Below are 24216 nucleotides of genomic sequence, written 5' to 3' on the forward strand. Positions count from 1 at the left end.
TTTGAGGTTTAGTAATGCTAGGATGTCAATTGCCCTTCCTTGAGTAGCATTTGGTGATAGCAGTTTTATCAGCATCAGTGGCATGTAAATTAGATAAGCGACTATCTCCTAGAACAGAGCCACGTTTGAATACCACTTGAAATCAGATACTGATTTTGAAACATTGCATGATTATTGAGCATTGTTGATCATCAGTTTGTTCAACTATATGTGTAGTAATATCCAGTTTTTATTTTCAATTAATTTTTTTGAGTGTAGCTGATTTCCAATGTTGTATTAGGTTCAGGTGTCTAGCAAAGTGAATCAGTTATACGTATACATATGCCCACTGTTTGTTAGATTCTTTTCCCGGATGGGTCATTGCAGGCTTGAGTAGACTTTACTGTGTCATACAGTAAACACTTATTAATTATACCTATTTAATTATAGTAGGGTGTATATGTCAGTCCTAATCTTCCAGTTTATCCCTCCCTGCCTTACCGTGTCGGTAATCATAATTTTGTTTTCTATGTCCATGACTCTATTTTAGTTTTGTAATACATTCATCTGTACCAGTTTTCAAGATTCCACTTATAAGTGATATCACATGACATTTGCCTTTGTCTGACTCACTTCACTCACTATGACCATTTCTGAGTTCATACATGTTATTGCAGATGGCATTGTTTCACTTCTCTATGGCTGAGTAATACTCATTGTGCGTATATGTATATGTATGCATGCACACACACACACACACACACCTCCCAGTCTTTATCCATTCCTCCGTCAGTGGGCATTTGTGTTGCTTCCATGTTTTAGCTGTTGTAAATAGTGCGACAATGAACATTGGGGTCCATGTATCTTTTTGAATTATGGTTTTCTCTGATGATTATTCTTGGTGATCCTGCCAATTTTCAGTTCTTGCTTACAAACTCTGGGTCATTTGGTATTCTCTTAAGTTATGTAGTACAGGCTGTTTAAGCTCACTTGTGCCTGTCTAGATGTGTGTTGGGAAATAAAGTGACACATTCTACTAGATGCCTTGTTTGAAGAACCCAAGAGTATGAAGTTATCCATAGAAGACACTCTCTGTAACATAGGGGATGAAGTTCAGAGTTTGATGTACTTCTCCCAAATAAATTAAGTAATGTCAATGTGGAGGGCTAGTGTTTAAAGATTTTTCACTTTTTATTCCACACTCCTTCCATGTACAACCTACATCTTGAAGCATTCTCACATATTTTTAGAAATACATTCCTATTAGGTATGTTGACTTTTTGATACTCTATCTGAAATTGGAATTGCATAATCATCGACAAAATTATAACAGTAATATAATTTCTGTAAATACCTGAAGCAACTCCACCTTCTATTTTCAGATTTATTGCAAAAAACATTGCTTCTTCTGTTTACAAGAATGTCAGAGTATTGTTCCTTCCTTTTTGTGACTGTTACATCAGTGAAAAGTAAGAGAAATAGAAATTTACAACTGTTGTGATTTTCCTAAGCACAGGTCTAAGTATGTTTAATTTTGTCAGCTTGGAACCCAGCACAATGTTTAGCCAATAGTAGGTTATGAATAAATAATTTATACAAGAAATTACTTTGAAAGTTAGTTTTATGAAAATGGTCATTTTCAACAAAGTATAATGATAATATACCCCTGTACCATTTTTTTTTTTTCCGAAATCACTCTGATTTGAATAAAAGAACCTGAGGGTGCTCTGTTTGTTAGGAAATAACAGCCATTTGTAAATAAGAAAAAAATACTCATACATTGTACTGTCTTATCACCTTTTATATTTTTAATATGCCACTAAGGTTTATCTTTAAAAATCCAACAACAAAATGCTTCAGGCAGTTATTGTAAGTTTGACCATATGGGCATTGCTTCTGCGATCTACATGTGAAATAGGAAAACAAATCTTATACACGTTTGATAAAACATGGACTATCTATTTGTTAAAGGTAAAGCAAGAAAATGCTACTTCAATAAATTTTTAAAACTGCAAGTCAGTAGGTTAAATATTAATTTCAATGTCTACAATAATGGGTACTTCTGCTATTTAAGGAAGTCATTTTTCTACTGTGTAGTCAACAAGCATATTGATTAGAATTAATTCACTGCAAAAAGTCTCCCATCATTTTTAACATAAGTTTTTCCTCTTTAACGGTAGCCTGAAGCCTCTTTTTTTGAGTGTGGTCAATTTAGCAACAAATTTGCAATTAATCATTCCCTGATTGCAATGAATGATCTGTCAATAATATGCAACTCACATTGCTAAATGGTTATTCTGAGCTTTATTGTTTTCTTTTTGTCTCGGGAATGCTTTGACTAGCTATATTTCCTAGAATGGATTTGAATAGTTGTTTTGAGGTAATGCATGCCAGTTTTAAAGAGACACTTCAGACTGCTCTGAGGGTATTAATCAAGATATGCCCTAACTTTCTTTTGGCATTACAATATTTGGACATCTGTTCTGACTCCTTATATGTGAAACAAAACTCTTACCAGATAGTAGAATAAATGAAGGGTTTCATTATCTTAAATGTCATAACATTTGTTTGAATTATCATGTGTAAATTTTAAATGCTGAAATTGTCATTTTGGTTTTGTTTCATCTATTTTGCTGTCCTTTCAAAAGACTATATGCCTGAAAAAATTCTTTTTTCTATTGAATTAATAATTTAAAAGAAATAATTTACTATTTTATGCAATAACAATGAAATTGTTGTGGATGAGCTATATATTCTGGTAATTTATAAAGCATAAATATTTTACTGAGAGAAAGTTACCCTTTTAAAGCACAAAAGGTTTCTTGTTATAATGGGAGTGTGTTTAGTGACAAATAGTACATTTTTAAAAAGCCATTTGTTGACTATTATTATAGTTCTCTTTGTGTAATGGTATTATAGATTCTTAGGCATTCACTTATTAAAGTCTTTTCCATTGTGTGTATCAGGAAAGACTTGTCTCTGAATTCCATGGTGCCACTAATTAGTGGCAACTGCATCTAGATTTCAGGTCAACCTGAAATACAATAGGAATGTATTTGGACTTTTCATTTAAGCTATGAAAATAATTTGATTCTGCTAGATATCAAGAATAATATCAAATTTGATTTTAACCACCTTAATACCTTTGCCTTTCTGAAGGATTGTTTTTAGTTTATTTGTTGAACCGTTATTGCTAATCATGGAAAGATAACTGTTTATCATGAAGCCATATCACATATATTCACTAGGCTTGCCAACAGTAATCGTACTGGATACTAGATTAGTGCCTATATATTTATGTTTTTTTTTTTTTCATTTCACATTAGGGTGAAAGAATAGTATATAATTTAACTTTCATAAAATGTTAACTAAATCATGGAAGCAAAGTAGTGTTTTACAGACATTTAATTTTGAATATCTTTAGAAAGCCATAGGTGCTTTTAGCCTTCTATTTACATATTTGATGTCAGAGTCAGTGATGTTTTGCCTAGCAAAACATTTCAGTCCAAGGTGCCCCATAATATTTTGCTTGCGAGACTAATTTTAAGTGGTTGTAATTCTTAATTGAAAACTATTTTTATAAATGTTGGTGATTTGAAAAGAGATAAAGTTTAAATTTATGTTTTTATATTTGCAAAAACTGAGAGATTTTGTAATTCTTTTAAATAATGAGATCCTGAGTTAAGACCAGCACAAAACTGAAAAAATTAGCCCATTGGAAACATTAAATATGGTTTGTCTTAAGCTGTGGATACATTTTGAGTCAGAGATCTAAAATCTTGTCATTTTATGAAGCACTAAATAAAGTAAAATACCAGATTATATATAGGATCAAATACTAAATGTACTATTTATTCTTTAAAGGACAGTTTTTATAAGACAATACATTTTAGTCATACATCTTCTCTAAGCAGGGAGAATTTTTAGTTTGAGTTGGAAAGCACTTTTATATGTTTAAATATTAAAATCCCCTGAAAGATTGAAACTAACATGTTGGTACCAAAATATGGAACATTTTGCCCATTCACATATTTATGGCTTTTGATTAAGATCTCATTTCTGTTTAAGTGCTCTGATGAGTAAGTAACTACAATGTGTAATTCTGTGATGATTTTTTTGTGATTAGAGTTAAAATGATAGTTTTATATGTGGAAGTTTTCACGTTGAATGAAAATTTTCAGAGTCTTAGAAACTTAATTTTCAAATAGCATGTGGAATGTGAAACTCCATATTTAATTTATTCAAATAAACAGAATTGAACATCGTTGTCTGCCTAATCATAGAATCATCTTGCTAAACACATTGATATAAAATTATTTTACCAGAAAATAGTAACAGTAGGCAAATATGTCTTTAAATGTGTTTGCACAGATTAAGCATTCAAAGTAGATATATTGAAAATGCTTATGTCTGAGTAAGTATATGTGATAGTTTGACTTATGCAAAGTTTGACTGTAGTTATTACTATTCATTTAACCTACAAACAGTATAATTAACAGGTTTTTCACCTTTTCAACTCCACTCATGTTTAAATATTTTATTTTCATGTACTGTAAATAAATACTTTTATTGTTAGGATTTGTGTTGCTATTGAATGTAGAATATCAGAATGATTTAAATTTCTTGGCACCTGTTTCTTTTAGAGATGACCCCTGATTCTTCAGTTTGCAGGTTCAGTAATTACGTGAGGTGCTCAAAGCAGTTTTGTGTTTGTGAAATTACTTTATAAATGGCATAATAGATATATGTACTAGTTAATTGCAAACAGAGGCATTGTGGTAGTAGAAGTATAAGGATTATATTTAAATATGTGTAAATATTGAATAGGTTCTCAGAGGCTAGTAAGTTTTAAATGTTAGAGTGGCCAGGGAATAAAAAGGCTTGAAAGCTAAGCCTCAAATTTTGAACTTGCATAGCTTCAGTTGAACTTGGTAGCTTCTATAAGAACTAGTTAGATCTATAGCAACTGATTATTGACTGGATGTGGAAGAAAAGGGAAAATAAGAAATAACTTTTACTCTGAATCCACGTAGCTAGGATTTGGATGAAGGCAACAGTTTGAGGACTGCATCCGTTTTGGGGGGAAAGATGGTGTTGGATTTGAATTTTCAACATGAGACCTGAATGGCAGAATAACGTTTGCATTTGGCAGCCTGGGCCTGAATAGCACGGGAGCAGGCAAGGCTGCAGGTACTGAACTAGATTTTATCAGAACAGTTGAAAGCTGTAGGTAAGAGTAAACAGAGATGTGGAGGTTTTAAGAGCATTGGATTTTAAGACTGTTTCTTTTGAGAGAAATGGAGGGCAGTGTTGCAGGGAACAAGAGAACAATTCTGAAAAAGGCTTTGGAGTTCAGTGACTTGGGATTATTTTCTCACACTGTGGACTTTCTAATAACTTTGATTTCTCATCAGAACTGTCAGTGAAATATTTCTTAGTATCACTCAGCAAAGATCTTGAAACAAATATATGGCACATTTTGAAATGTGTAAATTTTAAGAATTGTGGAAAAGGTACAGAGAATCTAGGAATAAACCACTAATTATATCTATGTTAAGTGTATGAAGTTACTTTTCTGAAGGAGACATTTTATTAAAAAAAATAGATCCATATATTGTATACAATGTGTAAGTGAGGAGTATTTTAATTGGAACTCTTAAAAGGTAATAATACATATAGTTATTTAAAAATCTTGTGAAATCATAAATGTTACACTTTTCTTATAATAAATTTCCAGTAACAAGTTTTACACTAATTATTGATCAGTGGTTAATGCAAAGAAATAGAGGAAAACAGGAGTCTGGCTGTCTCGGAAGGAGAGGGTGGAGGCCGCGGCCAGCTGGAGGCGCAGTCATGCCCGGGTATTACGAGGACAAGCCGGAGGGCGGCGCGTGCGTGGGTTTGAAGGAGGATTTGGGCGTGTGTATGCTGCAGTCTGATTGCGTGCTCAAGGAAGGAAAATCCCCTCGGCAGTGTCTGAAGGAAGGAAACTGCAAAGCTTTGAAATACTCATTTTTTGAGTGTAAGAGATCAATGTTGGATGCCAGATCAAGATTCAGGGGAAGAAAAGGATATTGATACTACTATGTTGAAACCAAGATGAAAACAACAAAGGACTCTGGTCATTAAACCAGAGAAGCCAAAATAAGAAACATACTTTTTGTTACATCTGTTCAGGTGGACCAGTTTTTTTCCTCCATGAAACAAGAAAATGGATGAGTTCTGGTTTTCAGTAGGTATAAATGATTCTCTTGCTCTAAGTTATTCTTAGAATAAAAATTTAATTGAATAGTTGTGAGCTGAGAACATAATAGATGTGTTTTAAGAACTGTTCTGAAGCACAGGGAATGGGAAGATTGTTAGTTTCCACTGACTTCTCAACCACATGACACAATTTGTGCATCCTTTGTCAGTACTATGGAGGCCAGGGGTGGGACTGTGAGAATCAGCATGCAGCCTGATGAGAAAATATCCGTCTGGAAGATGTAGGCTAAAACTTTCTTTTATTCAGATTGTACTATTTAGTTCCAAAATAAATTGTGTTTGACTGCTTGGTAAAAAAAAAAAAAGAAAAAAAAAGAAATAGAGGAAAACAATAGAATGTGAAAGACTAGAGATCTCTTCAAGAAAATTAGAGATACCAAGGGAACATTTCACACAAAGACAGAAACAATAAAGGACAGAAATTGTATGGACCTAACAGAAGCAGAAGGTATTAAGCAGTGGTGGCAAGAATACACAGAACTATACAAAAAAGATCTTCAAGAACCAGATAACCATGATGGTGTGATCACTCATTTTGAACCAGACATCCTGGAATGCAAAGTCAAGTGGGCCTTAGGAAGCATCACTACGAAGAAAGCTAGTGGAGGCAATGGAATTCCAGTTGAGCTACTTCAGATCCTAAAAGATGATGCTGTGAAAGTGCTGCACTCAATATGCCAGCAAATGTGGAAAACTCAGCAGTGGCCACAGGACTGGAAAAGGTCAGTTTTCATTCTAATCCCAAAGAAAGGCAATGCCAAAGAATGTTACAACTACCGCACAATTGCATTCATCTCACATACTAGCAAAGTAATGATCAAAAAAATTCACCAAGATAGGTTACAACAGTATGTCAACAATAAAATTTCAGATGTTCAAGCTGGATTTAGAAAACACAGAGGAACCAGACATCAGTTGCTAACATCTGTTGGATCATAGAAAAATTGCGAGAGTTGCAGAAAAACATCTACTTCTTCTTTACTGACTATGTCAAAGCCTTTGACTGTGTGGATCACAACAAACTGTGGAAAATTCTTCAAGAGATGGGAATACCAAACCACCTGACCAGCCTCCTGAGAAATCTGTATGCAGGTCAAGAAGCAACAGTTAGAACTGGACATGGAAAACAGACTGGTTTCAAATCGGGAAAGCACCTTATGGCAGAAAGCAAAGAACTAAAGAGCCTCTTGGTAAAAGTGAAAAAGGAGAGTGAAAAAGTTGGCTTAAAAACTTCAGAAAACTAAGATCATGGCTTCCAGTCCCATCACTTCATGGCAAACAGATAAACAATGGAAATAGTGAGAGACTTTATTTTTGGGGACTCCAAAATCACTTTAGATGGTGACTGCATTCATAAAGTTAAAAGACGCTTGCTCCTTGAAAGAAATATTATGACCAACCTAGACAGCATATTAAAAAGCAGAGACATTACTTTGCCAACTAAGGTCTGTCTAGAGAAAGCTATGGTTTTTCCAGTAGTCACATATGGATGTGAGAGTTGGACTGTGAAGAATGCTGAGAAGAATTGATGTTTTTGAACTGTGGTATTTGAGAAGACTCTTGAGAGTCCCCTGGACTGCAGAAAAATCAAACCAGTCAGTCCTAAAGGGAATCAGTCCTGAATATTCATTGGAAGGACTGATGCTGAAGCTGAAGCTCCAATACGTGGCCACCTGATGTGAAGAACTGACTCACTGGAAAAGGCCCTGATGCTGGGAAAGATTGAAGACAGGGGGAAAAGGGGACAACAGAGGATGAGATTGTTGGATGGCATCACTGATTGATAGACATGAGTTTGAGCAAGCTCTGGGAGTTGGTGATGGACAGGGAAGCCTGGCATGCTGCAGTTCATCGGGTTGCAAAGAGTCAGACACGATTGAGTAACTGAACTGAACTGAACCAGTTTTACAATAGTAAATCCAAAAAATTGAAACAAGAAAATAATTATCATTTTCATTATCAAGTAATTTCTATATTGCTGTTAGTTTGACTACTTTACCAAATTATTTTCTAATTTATTCCTTACCATAACTTCAAAGAGTAGAAACACATGTTCCCCAGGTTCCGCAGCTAGTAAGTGATGGAGAAAATATTTAAAGTAAGAATTATGTGCTACTGAATCATGTTTGATTTTTTTCCCGGTAAAAAATTGAATGGTTGTTCATTTAACGTATAACAAAGAAGAATCGACATTGCTGGAATAATAAAGTAGCAAAATCTGATTTATTCATATACATATAAACATTCCATAAATTTATTCATATATGTAATTTTAAGTTTTTATCTAAGCATTGATGATTGCCAGTTTTCGAAGAAAACATAAATTCTAGGAAAAAAATTCACTTTGTTAATACTATAACAACATATCACATAAGTTTAGATTTGATATTCTAATAATCTTAGTATTTTCTAGTTAACACAGACTTTCTTATTAATAGTAGTCTCATTAGTCATCAGTCTACTCCACTGTTTTGTTATTTAAAAGTCATTCATGACACCATGACCTAATTATAGTTTCATATAAGTTCATGAATTCCAGAAATAACTTTAAGTTGGCTTTTAACCATTGAGCCTTTCAAAGACATAGGCAGTGACTCTAGTCAGGTCATATATTTTACTGTAATATTTAGGTGAGACTGTGTGTGTGTAGGTATTTGTGTAATTTTTATATATGACCTACACTTGAGTCAAGTCAGGGACTCACTAGGAAATGTTATAGAACTAAAATTCTACTTTTCATGATGGGGCTGTACTTATGGCGACCACACAAATGTGCAATTTTTTTGTTGTTGTTCTGAATGTTGGTTACACAGTTGTGTTCATTTATTCATTGTATACACTTTTATAAACTAGATGTTAAATTTCAATGCAAAGTTTAGCAAAAGTTTCAGTGTGACCAAAGAAGGTTTCATTATCTCTGATGAACATCCTAATCTTATTCTATCTCAATTGGAGGGAGGTATCTTATTAATCAAATTACCCAAACCCAAAACCAGTGTCATTTCTAATCCTTTCCTCCTGCTTACCACTCAGTCAGTGCCTAATCAGTCAATCAATCAATCATCAGGTATTGCTTGAAGTATTGACCTCATAAATATTTCATGAGCAGGTACCTTCCTTTCCACCCTTACTATTATACATATTGCAGTTCTAACTCAGCAGTTATTTTGTATCTCCCTAATATTGAGCTCACCGAATAAATCATTCATACAGTGTCCAACTGATAGTTCTAAAATGCAAACAAGATGCCTGGTTGTAAAACATTTCAGTAGTTTCATGGTTTTAGAATAAATTCTTATCTTCCTAACATGAATAGTCTTTCCTTTTAAGACCCAGTTGCGTAGAGTTAGTAAGAAGGAGTATGAAGACTGAATTCCAAGAAAGGTCATTATTGAAGTGATAGACAGAAGAGTAACAAAATAATCCAAGATGAAGTGACCTGGAAAATAGAAGAAAAACCATGAATTGACTTGCTCTGATATACATCAACAAAAGAGAGTATTAAAGGAATAAAACAAATTAGAATCAGATTTACCTTGAGATTAGGGCTATCAGTGATAATGGACTGATAAATTTATACTGTTGATGGCAATAGGGTAGGGAGTAAAAGTAGAGAAAGCAAAGAGGGAAATCATAGTTGAAAATTTGAAGTTGTGATACTGAAAGCCAGACTTCAGTATGGTCAGAGAGACTGAGGAAGTGAAGTCAGAAAGTCTAGTCAGTATTTTTAAGAAGTTTGAGTGAAAAGTGAAAAGGAACGTGTCAGTGTTTTGTAGTACAGGAGTTTAGGGGGTTATTGTTTACGTTGTGGACACCTAAACAATTTTAGTGATACAGGAAAAGAGCCAATAAAAAGGCAGGGGATGAGGTAGTGGTGAGAAGGGTATAAAGTCCTGAGGTGTGGTTCCTAAGAGAGCGATAAGAGGTAGGATCTGAGCACGGGTTTGGCGGCTCATCTTGGAATGGCTGAAGGGTCCCGTGTTATAACAGAGGGGAAGAGAACTGGTGTGTTTGGAGGGTTCTTTGGCTAGCTCTGTGTGTGTGTGTCTGTGTGTGTGCCTGTGGAGGCAGTAAGGCCACCTTCACAGGTGTGAGAAGAGTAAGAGTGTCTAATATGTCCAGAAGGTCAAAGCCATTCTGCTAAAAACCATAGACCACCCAGCTTATTTTGCAGTGGAGTTCAGTTTAAAGGATGAGCCAAACAGAATCATTTTCCATGAAACAACTGATATGAACTTCTGATCCACTCTCATCTCTAGCACCTCTGAACTCCCCAGTTCCAACAGCACTCAATGGTTTCCCTTGCATTATGTTGCCTTCTTCATCCTTTCGTCCTTTTTGATGACACAGCCCCACAGAGTGTGCGTCAGATATATTATATTCCCATTCAGATGTTATATCCTCCCCCTGGATATTGTAATTATTTTTATGTTGTTTTATTATGGTAAAAAAAAAAACACTGAGATTCAGTCTCTTAACAAAATTTTAAGTGTCCAGTATATATTGACTCAGGTACAGTGTTGTACGGCAGATCTCTAAAGTTTATTCATATTACTTGACTGACAGTTTATGCCCTTGAATTAGTAACTCTGTTTTTCCCTTTCCCCAGCCCCTGACAACCACCATTCCACATTTGTTTCTATGAAGTTGGCTCTTTTAGATATCTCACAAGAAACGGAATTATTTGTCTAATAGTGCTTTTCAGTTTCAAAAATCCATTTTTAGCAGGTATCTGAACTTTCCGTTTGCAATAGATAAAGAGAAAAAAAAGTGGGCAAACGTCAGAGGACGATGTTGTGAGTCCTTGGGTGTTACCGCTGTGTTCCTTCACAGTTAGAGTGGTATACATCATAACATGTAAGGGTTACATGTCTTTATTTGCTACTATGAGAAATCTTATGTAGGACAAACAGTTTTGTTTTGGAGTTGTGTAACAACTTTCCCTTGTAATTTTAACGTTTCCTAGATACCTAGTTTTTATGTTAGAAGGACAGTAATTTTATCTCTGAAATCTCTTGGAAATTTACTTACCACTATTACTAATTCATAAGGGTAACATTATACCCTTTATCCTCATTAAAGTACTAGTTTACTTATGTGCGAGTTCTGTAGTCCCTTTGTGTGATGTTCTTTGTAGCACTAAGCAAGAGGTATCTTGGCTGAGGGATTTTGGAGTCAGGTTCTTCTACCTTAGATGAATCAGGAGTCTGCTTATGGTCTCAAGCTGCTGACTTACTGATTTTATTCTCTTCAAGGAGAGAATATGATTACAGGAAAGGACAGCTAATGTTACATTTGTTCTTGAGGACAAATGATAAGGGAAAATTTATTTATTTAATGATTACCAGTCAACTTCATTTTGTTTCCCAGCCTCACCTAGGAAACACCTCATTAATTAAATGAAGCTTACTGTTACATTGCAAATAGAATTATGGATGCAAGCAGTGTCTCCTGATTCTCTAAATAATAATAGTTGTTTTAGGAAATATGCTGATAGCATTAACAACCATTAATGGTGAAATACCTCTTGACGAGAATGTGATCAAAAGGAACCTTAAGTGACCTATCCATACTGCTGGATTAAATAAGGGGGTCACACCATGAGCAATGGACTGGGGGGTGAAAGACTGAAGTCATTTGTCCCTGTGGTGAGGTGTGTCACCTCAGGAAGGGCCATTAAACCCAGATAGATCTTTGCAGTCTGAAATAAAGATATTGCTATCTGTCTTTTCTGTCAAAAAAGGCAAATACTTAATTTTGTAAAAGTAATGGAGTCAAAATCGATTAATTTTGCAGAAATCCTTTAGAAATCATGTCTCTGTACAAATACAGCATTTTGAGTTTTACACAGAAGGAAAAATAGTCGAGGGAAATACTTCCCAGAAATCACCATGACAGAATTTGTAGACTCCCTTCCATTATGTGTTCAGAGGAACAACTTGCTCCCTGATTGCTCAGACTGTGAAGAATCTGACTGCAATGCAGGAGACTCAGGTTTGATCCCTGGGTTGGAAAGATCCCTTGGAGTAGGAAATGGCAGCCTACTCCAGGATTCTTGCTGGAAAACTCCATGGACAGAGGAGCCTGGCGGGCTTCAGTCCATAGAGTTTCAAAGAGTCAGACATGACTGAGTGGCTAACATTTTCACTTTCATTGTCATTATGTTTTCAGAGGGATGAGTTGCTTGGAAAGTTATCACCTGTGTTTTCTTGTATTGTATTTGACTTCATGAAGCAGTTACAAAATGACAAATCAGGGAATCCTTTCTATTTTGGCTGGACATCTGGTGTTCAGATGCTACTGTGGCCATAAAGATCTTTTAAAGAATCAGGCTTCCTATTTTTTCCTTTGCAGTTTTCAGCAGTGACTTTTATCCTTGTGTTTTCAAGTTATCTGCTTATACCTGTTAGGAATTACATCTACCTGTTAGGAATTACATCTACATTCCTGTGATTAAATTGGTGAGGGTGGTGCTGGTGGTAAAGGGTGAAAGGAACTGTATCTAGATCACAGTTCTTTGCCATAATGAGGAACCTTGAGGATTTAGAGTTTGCTTGCTTACTTGCTTGATCACGTGTTTATTAGCTGGGTGGGTACACAGCTGCCCAGAAGAGATGAGTTCCAATGGTTAAAAAAAGAGGAGGGAAATACATATTGGGAAAGCATCAGGCGGCATCTGCCACAGCCCAGATTAACCCTGTTAGAACCAATATGCCATGGGTAGGCATACAGTTCTAGGAAAGGGATATCTTGGAGAAGAAAAGATGAAATCTACCTATGGGACTTTTAATATGTGTGTATTTAAAAGGACAGAGAATGATGGCAGGAAAGAGAAGGTGGTGAGACAGGAATGGGAAAGAGGACAGGAAAAGGAAATGGAGTTCAGTACTCCTCAGCGAGTTTGTCCTCCAAGATAGACCAAGTGAAAAGAGCATACACTGTCGCTTTCAGCTACCTTACTGAAATCAACCATTTCTTAGTATCATTTTTCAGACATAAGAATATAGTCATATTTGGAAATCATTTTTTAATAAAGCTAGAATAATTTTGGAAGCAGTTGGCCTTTAGAGACAGTGGATTACTATTTTCCTGTGTGTATGTGTCTCTGTGTGTGACTCCTCCAACTTGATGACCTGTTACACGAACTGATGAACCTTCACTGTTTTCTTTACCATAGTATTTACCTTATAGATTTACGTGGCACTGCTGTTGTTGTGCAGTACTCTCTGCGACACCATGAACTGCAGCATACCATACTTCCCTGTCCTTCACAATCTCTCTAAGTTTGCTCAACCTCATGTCCATTGAGTCGGTGATGCCATCTAACCATCTCATTCTCTGTCATCCCCATCTCCTCTCACCCTCAGTCTTTCAAGCATCAGAGTCTTTTCCAGTGAATTGTCTCTTTGCATCAGGTGGTCAAAATATTGGACTTTCAGCTTCAGCATCAGTCCTTCTAGTGAGTATTCAGGGTTCATATCCTTTAGGATTGATTGGTTTGATCTCCTTGCAGTTCAAGGGACTCTCAAGGGTTTTCTGCAGCACCACAGTTCTAAAGCATCATTCTTTGGTGCTCAGCCTTCTTTATGGTCCAACTCTTGCATCTATACATGACTACTGGTATATGAACATTTGTCAGCAGAGTGATGTCTCTGCTTTTTTTTTTTTCCATTTATTTTATTAGTTGGAGGCTAATTACTTTACAATATTGTAGTGGTTTTTGCCATACATTGACTTGAATCAGCCATGGATTTACATGTGTTCCCCATCCCGATCCCCCTCCCACCTCCCTCCCATCCCATCCCTCTGGGTCATCCCAGTGCACCAGCCCTGAGCACTTGTCTCTTGCATTCAACCTGGGCTGGTGATCTGTTTCACACTTGATAGTATACATGTTTCAATGCTATTCTCTCAGATCATCCCACCCTCGCCTTCTCCCACAGAGTCCAAAAGTCTGTTCTATACAGCTCTGTCTCTTTTTCTGTCTTGCATATAGGGTTATTGTTACCATCTTTCTAAATTCCATATATATGCGTTAGTATACTGTATTGATCTTTATCTTTCTGGCTTACTTCACTCTGTATAATGGGCTCCAGTTTCATCTATCTCATTAGAACTGATTCAAATGTATTCTTTTTAATGGCTGAGTAATATTCCATTGTGTATATGTACCACAGCTTTCTTATCCATTCATCTGCTGATGGGCATCTAGGTTGCTTCCATGTCCTGGCTATTATAAACAGTGCTGCAATGAACATTGGGGTGCATGTGTCTCTTTCAGATCTGGTTTCCTCAGTGTCTTTGCCCAGGAGAGGGATTGCTGGGTCATGTGGCAGTCTCTGCTTTTTAATATGCTGCCTAGGTTTGTCATAGCTTTCTTCCAAGGAGCAAACGTCTTTTAATTTCATGGCTGCAGTCACTGTCCACAGTGATTTTGGAGCTCAAGAAAATAAAATCTGTCACTGTTTGTGCTTTTTCCCCATCTGTTTGTTAAGAAGTGGGGAACCAGATGCCATGATCTTTGCTTTCTGAATGTTGAGTTTTAAGCCAACATTTTCACTCTCCTCTTTCACCTTCATCAAGAGGCTCTTTAGTTCACTCTCTGCCATTAAAGTGGTACCATCTGCATATCTGAGGTTGTTGATATTTCTCCCAGCCATCTTGATTCCCACTTGTGATTCATCCAGCCTGGCATTTGACATGATGTACTCTACACAGAAGTTAAAGAAGCAGGGTGACAATATACAGCCTTGACCTACTCCTTTCATAATTTGGAACCAGTCCTTTGTTCCATTCCCAGGACTAACTGTTGCTTCTTGACCTACATACAGGTTTCTCAGGAGACAGATCAGGTGGTCTGGTATTCCCATCTCTTGAAGAATTTTCCACAGTTTATGATCCACACAGTCAAAGGCATTAGCTTAGTTAATAAAGCAGAAGTAGATGTTTTTTCTGAAACTCTCTTGCTTTTTCTGTGATACAATGGATGTTGGCAATTTGATCTCTGGTTTGGCCTTTTCTAAATCCAGCTGGAACATCTGGAAGTTCTGGGTTCATGTACTGTTGAAGCCTGGCTTGGAGAATTTTGAGCCTGGCTTGGAGAATCTTCAGATATACTTCATTATTTTATGATTATTTTAGTCACACCTCTAGTCAGAAGTCTCATGTATATGTCATCACCTCACAGTACCAAATCCCATCTTCTAAATCATCAGAATTAGTTATAGATGAGACTCAGAGAAAAATTATTTATTGTATAAAACTAGAAACCAAGTTAACGGCTTTGTATGGTGATAAAACAAGCGCAATATAATAGTTAAACATTCCTCCTTGAAAGAAAGGGCAAGATAGCCCAGGGTCATCGACCCCAGGAAATACCAATACTTGAGTTGGAAACATCTGCAAGAACTTTACAAGGTTCTAGGAATTAGGTTTTAGTACCTTCTAGGAATTAGGTGGCCATCTTTCAGCCTACTACAGATGACATCATGAAGAATACTGACTTACATGTAAAGAGAAAACCTAAGTAGATCACAGAAATTTTAAAAATTGTCATAATGTTGCTTCTTCCAAAAACTGCTAGGCCAGTAATACATACATAGTCCTTTAAAACCTTCAAAGAACAAACTCTTTGCTTTATTAACTATTGTGAAACATAAAATGGAAACCTTTTGACTCCCTTTATTAAGCCAGCACAATGAATATCAATATCTGACAAAAATCTGCCTATGAAATAATCTTATCTGTAGCTATTGGTGTAATGTTCTCAAATAAAATATTAACAGAATGTACATTGTCTATTCAGATATTCAGGTAAAGAGTGTCAGGAGAACACAGATTGTTACCTGCAGATGGGAAATGTATTATAGGACTGTAATCTCTTATTTAAAATTTCAAAATCTAACAAAGCTCAGAAAACTAATGTTTTCATTATTTACTTCATGAGATGTATAGTCTGAACTGGCATATTCTTTGCAGTGTTAATTTATCTTTCTTTAAGTCAATATCCATATGTCCTAGTACAGAAATATGTGAATTTTACAACATGTTGTTCCTGACCCTTTGGGTTTGTTATTTAGTGTATCTTTTATGCATAGTGTAACTTTTCTGAAGCCCACAAAGTTTTAAATACCAAAGCCCAACTGTCTCTTTAAGTACTTCATCTAATGCATATAGGAATTTATTTAATTTACTATACCAGTAAACCAAAAGAGAAAATCATGTGACTCTCAAAGTGATAAATGTGTTTCTGTAATAATAAGAGCTAGCATTTATTTGCTTGCTTCATAATGCCAGGCACTATTTTATTAGAACATCCACGTCTTCATAGTAAAGCAGGTAGTACTAGTATCATTCCTATTTTAGAAATAGGAAATTAGAAACGCTGATAGCCTAAGCAACTTTTAAGGTCAAAGATCCAGTTAGGTTTACAGCGTCTCAAACCAAGCAGTTTAACTCCAGAGTCCAAGTTCTTAACCTCTCTGCATCATCAGTCAGTGTCTGCTGTTTATTTTAATAATTCGTCCATTCAGTCAATCACAGTTTGAATGCTTGGTCTTTCGTAGGCTAGTGAAATGATATGATATCCCATTCTGCGGTATGGAAGTGAACCAGGCAGGTAGAAAATGTATACTCACTGAGCTTGCATCACCTTGCACAGTGCTTAAGAGGAGAAGATGATAAAAAAGCTGCAAAAGACAAGTACATAGCCTGTCGGATTGTGTTAGCATGCTGTATATAAGATGACAGTTGGTATTATAAAAAAATAAAGCAAGAAAGGGAGACAAACTCTTAATAAAATATAACTGAATAAAATGTCTCAAAGTCTAATAAAAACATAATTTCTCAAAAGTGAAGCAAGCATTTTGAGTAGTAACATATTACATATATTGTTATTAAATTAAACATGCAAAATGTGTACAAGCATTCCCATTTGGTATTGTTCTGGATGTACTATGTAAAGCAATTAGATAAGAAGAAAGACTTAGAGGTGGAAATGTCTGAAAGGAGCTGAAGCATGTTTATAGATGGTAGGACTGTGTTCCAAGAAAAAAATGAATCAATTGCAGGGAACCATATAAAATAACAGAATTATAAGGTTTAAAAGATTAATAATAAATAATAAAAATGTTTTCTATATAAAACATAGCCAGTTAAAAAGATAAAATAATAAAGAATCATATTATGGTAAATACAAAAGCAAGATAGTTCAGTTCAGTTCAGTCACTCAGTCGTGTCCAGCTCTTTGCAACCCCATGAATCGCAGCACGTCAGGCCTCCCTGTCCATCGCAAACTCCCGGAGTTTACTCAAACTCATGGCCATCGAGTCGGTGATGCCATCCAGCCATCTCATCCTCTGTCGTCCCCTTCTTCTCCTGCCCCCAGTCCCTCCCAGCATCAGGGTCTTTTCCAATGAGTCAACTCTTTGCATGAGGTAAAGTAAGATAAGTATGTATGAACTTAATAAAAATAAATATATTGGACTTAATGTGAAGAAAATTTTGGACCCTACTAAAAGTCATATGAGAAAATATAATAAGAGAAATATATCTTAGAAAATATAGCATGATATTATAAAATATTCTAGTCCTCCCAAAATTTATCAAATCAGATCTAATTGCAGTACCCAAAGATTTTAGCTGAGTATTCATAGCAAGGTAATATGAACAAAAATGGTGTCAAATTTTATCAAATCTTCTAAATAATCGTAGATTTTTTAAAAAGTTGAATGAGGAATATGACCCTTGCCCAACAAATATGAAAATTGACTACAGAATTACAAGAGTTGAAATAATTATGTTTACTGGTTCAGAGTAACAGAGAAATGCAGAGATGAACATTTATTGTATATAAGTTGTGTCTTTCAAACAAAGAGGGAAACATAAACTGTTGACAAACTCGTATTAACAAAAATAATATGTATTTTGGCAAAAATTCAGCAAGATTTCTACTTAACTCTTACACCAAAATAATATGAAATGATTCAAATATTACACTGTAAAATATGAAGTCATAATGGCCAAGACATATAAAAAGTAGTATTACTCCTAAATTGGAGAAAAGAGATTTCTAAGCATGACTCAAAACTCAGAAAATTTTGATATAACTGAAATTTAAATAGTTTAAACTCTACAAGGTAAAAAAGTCAAAAAACAGACTTGTGAAATATTTGCAATGCATGACTTTCTATACTCGAAAAAAGAGCATGAAATGCCTGCATTCTAAAGATGTTTCTTGTATTCAGCTGTTAATTCCACAGGCCTTTCTTATATGGTCTGGGATGATTATAAGTTCTGTAATCCTATTTTCTAATTTGTAACTCTAGATAACAATAGCTAGCTCATAAAATTTTTTATGGGCTTAAATGAAATACTACATATAAAGCTTTTAAAACAGTGCTTCAGTAGTAGTAAATATTTAAGTACTATTTCCTCACTATAGTTATTAACATATATAGTTTCTTAATGTACATAGACGAGATGGATAATGTACTTAAGTTAGATTGTCCACAAAAGAATAAATATGAACAAAAGCATATGAAAAGATCATCAAATTTAATCAACAATGACAAAACTTTATTTAAACAACTGTGTTATACTTTTTAGCCCGTCAAATTCAGAAGCTGATAAACTTAATGATGACTCGTCACGTTAAACACTGTTGGTGGGATTGTGTTAACATTTTTGAGAGTAATTTTTCACTGCACAATAAAACATAATACTTAACTACACTTTCAGCCAGGAATTCCTCTTCTGAGTATTTGTTGTAAATATATATTCACAGAGATGCATGAAGGTTGTATAAAATTTGGTAACAAAACATTAAATAATATTAATTTTGGTAGTGAAATAGTAAACCCAAACCACTACAAATAGGAGATACCTGCATAAATAATAGCACATCTATTAAGGACAATAGGCCACTGGTATTAAAAACATTAGGAAAATTCCTGTTTGCTGGATATGTATATGCTTTATTGATAAGTGAAAAAAAATCCCAGTTTCAGTACAGTTTGTATAAGTCTATTTTTGTAAATATACAGTTGTGCATATGTATTTTCATACATTTGTGCTTTTTAGATAGGCTGTTTTCAAAATGATGCATGAGAAAGGGCCTCATTTATTATCTCTCAGAATTAAAATTGGGGAAATGTGGGTCTTTCACATTTCATATATGTCTATATACCTTGAGTTTTTAATATTGCTTTTATTTAAAGTGTATGGGCTTCCGGTGGCTCAGACAGGAAAGAATCTGCCTGCCATGCGGGAGACCCAGGTTCAATGCCTGGGTTGGGAAGATCCCTTGGAGAAGAGAATGGCCACCCACTCCAATATTCTTGCCTGGATAATTCCATGGACAGAAGAGCCTGGCAGGCTATAGTACATGGGATTGCAAAGAGTTGGACATGACTGAGCAACTAACTAACTAATGCTACATATCAGTCCCTGGGTCTGAAAGATCCGCCAGAGGAGGGCATGGCAACCCACTCCAGTATTCTTGCCTGGAGAATCCCATGGACAGAAAGCGCCAGGGCTACAGGTCGTAGGGTCTCAAAGAGTTGGACACAACTGAAGCAACTAACAATTCTACTTCAGTGTGAGAGCTCAAGTCCTTTAAAAAGAGAGACCCTAAGAATGTGTTCTCTGAATATCTTTTGAAGGAATAAAAAAATCCTTTGAAATCCTTGAGGCTGTGCATGGGATGAGTGTTGAGTAGAATGCACAAATGGACTTTCAGAGTGCTCATTTCTATGTTGTAATTGTTGAATATAGCAAAGCTGAGAAGATATATTAAAAGCTGTGAGAATGAATGAATTGTGATAAAGCTGGAAGCATTTATTACATCTGTATCAGAAATTTGAAATCCTATAATTTTGCCAGAATTGACAGACCCTTATACTGAAGCAGATAGTGTGACTCAATAAGGGTTAATGCTCTAAAAAAGAATACCATTTCTATAAGCAAGGTGAAAAGACAGCTCTCAGATTGGGAGAAAATAATAGCAAACAAAGCAACAGACAAAGAATTAATCTCAAAAATATACAACCAACTCCTACAGCTCAATTCCAGAAAAATAAATGACCAAATCAAAAAATGGGCCAAAGAACTAAACAGACATTTCTCCAAGGAAGACATACAGACGGCTAACAAACACATGAAAAGATGCACAACATCACTCATTATCAGAGAAATGCAAATCAAAACCTCAATGAGGTACCATTACACGCCAGTCAGGATGGCTGCTATCCAAAAGTCTACAAGCAATAAATGCTGGAGAGGGTGTGGAGAAAAGGGAACCCTCTTACACTGTTGGTGGGAATGCAAACTAGTACAGCCGCTATGGAGAACAGTGTGGAGATTTCTTAAAAAACTGGAAATAGAACTGCCATATGACCCAGCAATCCCACTTCTGGGTATACACACCAAGGAAACCAGATCTGAAAGAGACACATGCACCCCAATATTCATCACAGCACTGTTTATAATAGCCAGGACGTGGAAGCAACCTAGATGCCCATCAGCAGACAAATGGATAAGAAAGCTGTGGTACATATACACCATGGAATATTACTCAGCCATTAAAAAGAATTCATTTGAATCAGTTCTAATGAGATGGATGAAACTGGAGCCCATTATACAGAGCGAAGTAGGCCAGAAAGATGAAGAACATTACAGCATACTAACACATATATGTGAAATTTAGAAAGATGGTAATGATAACCCTATATGCAAAACAGAAAAAGAGACACAGATGTACAGAACAGACTTTTGGACTCTATGGGAGAAGGCAAGGGTGGGATATTTTGAGAGAACAGCATCGAAACGTATATTATCGAGGGTGAAACAGATCACCAGCCCAGGCTGGATGCATGAGACAAGTGCTCAGGCCTGGTGCACTGGGAAGACCCAGAGGGATCGGGTAGAGAGGGAGGTGGGAGGGGGGATCGGGATGGGGAATACATGTAACTCCATGGCTGATTCATGTCAATGTATGACAAAAACCACTACAATATTGTAAAGTAATTAGCCTCCAAGTAATAAAAATAAATAAATTTAAAAAAATAAAAAAGAATACCATTTCTTAGGAGGGTAAAATTTAAAAAGACTATCAAGAGCGGGTGTAGATGTGGAGTGTTGGTAAAGATGTGGAGTAACTGGAACCCACATACTTTACTAGTAGGAATGCAAAATGGTACAAGTACTTTGAAAAATAAGGTTTTGTTTTTTTTTTATTTAAAGTTAAATTACTCATACCATCTAACACAGCAGTCTCATTCCTAAATTTTTACACAAAGGCATAATCACACATGTCTACAAAAAGAATTATGCTCAAAAGTTCATAGCAACTTTATGCATAAAAGCCAAATGTCAGCAATTAATGAATAAACAAACAGATTGTGGTATACTTATTTAATAGAATACTGCTTAGCAATAAAAAGGGACAAACCCCTGACACTGGAACAAATGACTGAATCTTAAAGGCATTATAGTAAATGAAAGAAGCCAGACATGAGAGTACTTTTAATTTCCATTTATAGGAAATATTAGAAAAGACAAACTATAAAGACAGCAGATCAATGATTTGTATATGTATATATGTATGAAAATACATAAATGCAAAGGGCCTTAGGGAACTTTTGGGGTGATGGAAATTTTGTATATCATGATTGTTGAATGTAGTTATTGAAACCTTTCTCAAGACATTTAATTGTGCACTTAAAATTGGTAAACTTTATTGTATGTAAATAATACATCAAAATTTCATTTGAACCTCTTTGAAAAATATTCAAAAAAATAACAAATGGAGCATCACACATTTCAGCTTTTGAAGCTTTTGAAGAAATCACAGTCATTAAAGAAAAAAAAGCTCACACACAGGAAGTCATTTATTCATCCGAAGCTAAGAAGGAACTGAACTATTTCAGGAATTCAATGAAAATTCATCTAGTATGCAAAGTTTAATTTTAAAGTCTATGGTTGCACTTGGAAAAACTCTTGATAACACCCATTTGTCATTGGTTAGATTTATATTCTATCCTTAAATGTAATGGAATTGAGAAAATGTTTAATTTGCTATAATATTCAGAAATAAATTATTTGTCAAGTTTTGTAAAAATAATTGTCAGAGAAATATTCTTTTAATGGATTAAAAATATAGTACCTATGATAATATTTGGGTAAGTATATTTTACACCTCAAGAAAAAGATTAGTATTGATAATGTCCTCTTCTTAGTAGAGTTTGCTGTTTATAGATATCTCAGCAATTTTGTTTTCTCAATTTAAAATGTTATAACCTATAGAATATAATCAAGTTTTTCATATTATTAACTTAAAATGCAACTTTGGAGATTTGGAGTAACTTTATTTTTTATCTTATTATTTTTACTTTAAAATTTATTTTATTATTTTATTTTTAATATAAACAATTTTATATATTTATAAAATTTATAAATTATAATATAAATAAATTATATTTATTTAATAAAACTATTTTATTATTTATTATTTTATTTTATTATTTTTTTAAAAAATAATAAGCTGTCATAGGAAAAGAAAAAAATCAGTCTTTAGAAAAATACCAGTACAGAGTATTAAAGGTAGATATGGCTAAGAAACTAATTCTTTGATGTGTTTTTATGCATGTGTGCGTGTGTATATATATATATACACACGCACACATATATGTACATATTTACATATTTATAAATTATAAAGTACTACACAAAATACTCTGCTTTGAAAATCAGCCTAACGAGATCTAATTTTTTTGGCTTTAAAAAAAGATGAATAAGACACAGATGTATAGCACAGACTTTTGGACTCTGTGGGAGAAGGAGAGGATGGGATGATCTGAGAGAATAGCATTGAAACATGTATATTATCAATTGTGAAACAGATCACCAGTCCAGGTTTGATGCATGAGATAAGTGCTCAGGGCTGGTGCATTAGGATGACCCAGAGGGATGGGATGGGGAGGGAGGTGGAAGGGGGGTTCAGGATGGGGAACACATGCAAATCCATGGCTAATTCATATCAATGTATGGTAAAACCCACTACAATATTGTAAAGTAACTAACCTCCAACTAATATAAATAAATGAAAAATAAATTAAAAAAAAAAGAAAAATACCAGTACAAAGTATTAAAGGTAGATGTGGCTAAGAAGCTAATTCTTTGATATATTTGTATGCATGTGTGTGTGTATACACACACACACACATTTGTATATGTATGCATATATATGCACACATATATGTACATATTTACATATATATAAATTATAAAGTACTACACAAAATAGTCTGCTTTGAAAATCAGCCTAATGAGATCTAATTTTTTTTTGCTTTAAAAAAGATGAGTAAGTTTTATTTTCTCTGATTTTATTTTTTAAATTAAGATGAAATTTTTTTTTAATTTAGAAAATAATAAAACCAAATTGAGAGTCAGTAAATATATCTTTCAAAATTATCCAATTCAACTATTTTTTACTGTTCTCTTTAACTTTCAGTAACATTCTAATGTGGATGTAGAAATATGAATACCCCAGTTATACTGAAGACTATTGCAATTGCTATACAGAATAATCTAAAAATATCTCACCATAGTACTTTTATAAAGGGGTATTAGAATGGCAGCCCACCCCAGGGTTCTTGCCTGGAGAATCCCAGGGACGGGGGAGCCTGGTGGGCTGCCGTCTATGGGGTCGCACAGAGTCGGACACGACTGACGTGACTTAGCAGCAGCAGCAGCAGCAGTATATTCTTTTAAAGATAAGAAAGCTATGACTCATGGTAAATAAGTAATTTGCTCAAAGTCACAAGTCTTGAAAGTGAAAGTCTGTCTGAACTCAACATTTATCCATTCTAGGGTATGAAAGTGATGCCAATTTAAGTTTTGTTTCCTAAAAACTGCATTATATAGAGACTGAAAGGACAAAGTTCATGTTAAAAACCAACATTGTGTGTGTGTGTG

The 24216-nt window shown here is 34.9% G+C and overlaps 1 protein-coding gene and 1 pseudogene across 8 annotated transcripts in view; both read left to right on the forward strand.

The window, feature by feature from the left end:
• The window catches only part of DGKB (diacylglycerol kinase beta), an 824229-nt gene that overhangs the window by 417042 nt on the left and 382971 nt on the right, over positions 1 to 24216 (forward strand). The gene's annotated exons all lie outside the window — the stretch shown is intronic.
• On the forward strand, positions 5833 to 6268 carry LOC139037389 (cytochrome c oxidase assembly factor 5 pseudogene; annotated as a pseudogene).

The sequence above is a fragment of the Odocoileus virginianus genome, chromosome 1, assembly GCF_023699985.2.
Source record: "Odocoileus virginianus isolate 20LAN1187 ecotype Illinois chromosome 1, Ovbor_1.2, whole genome shotgun sequence".
NCBI classification, from domain to species: domain Eukaryota; kingdom Metazoa; phylum Chordata; class Mammalia; order Artiodactyla; family Cervidae; genus Odocoileus; species Odocoileus virginianus.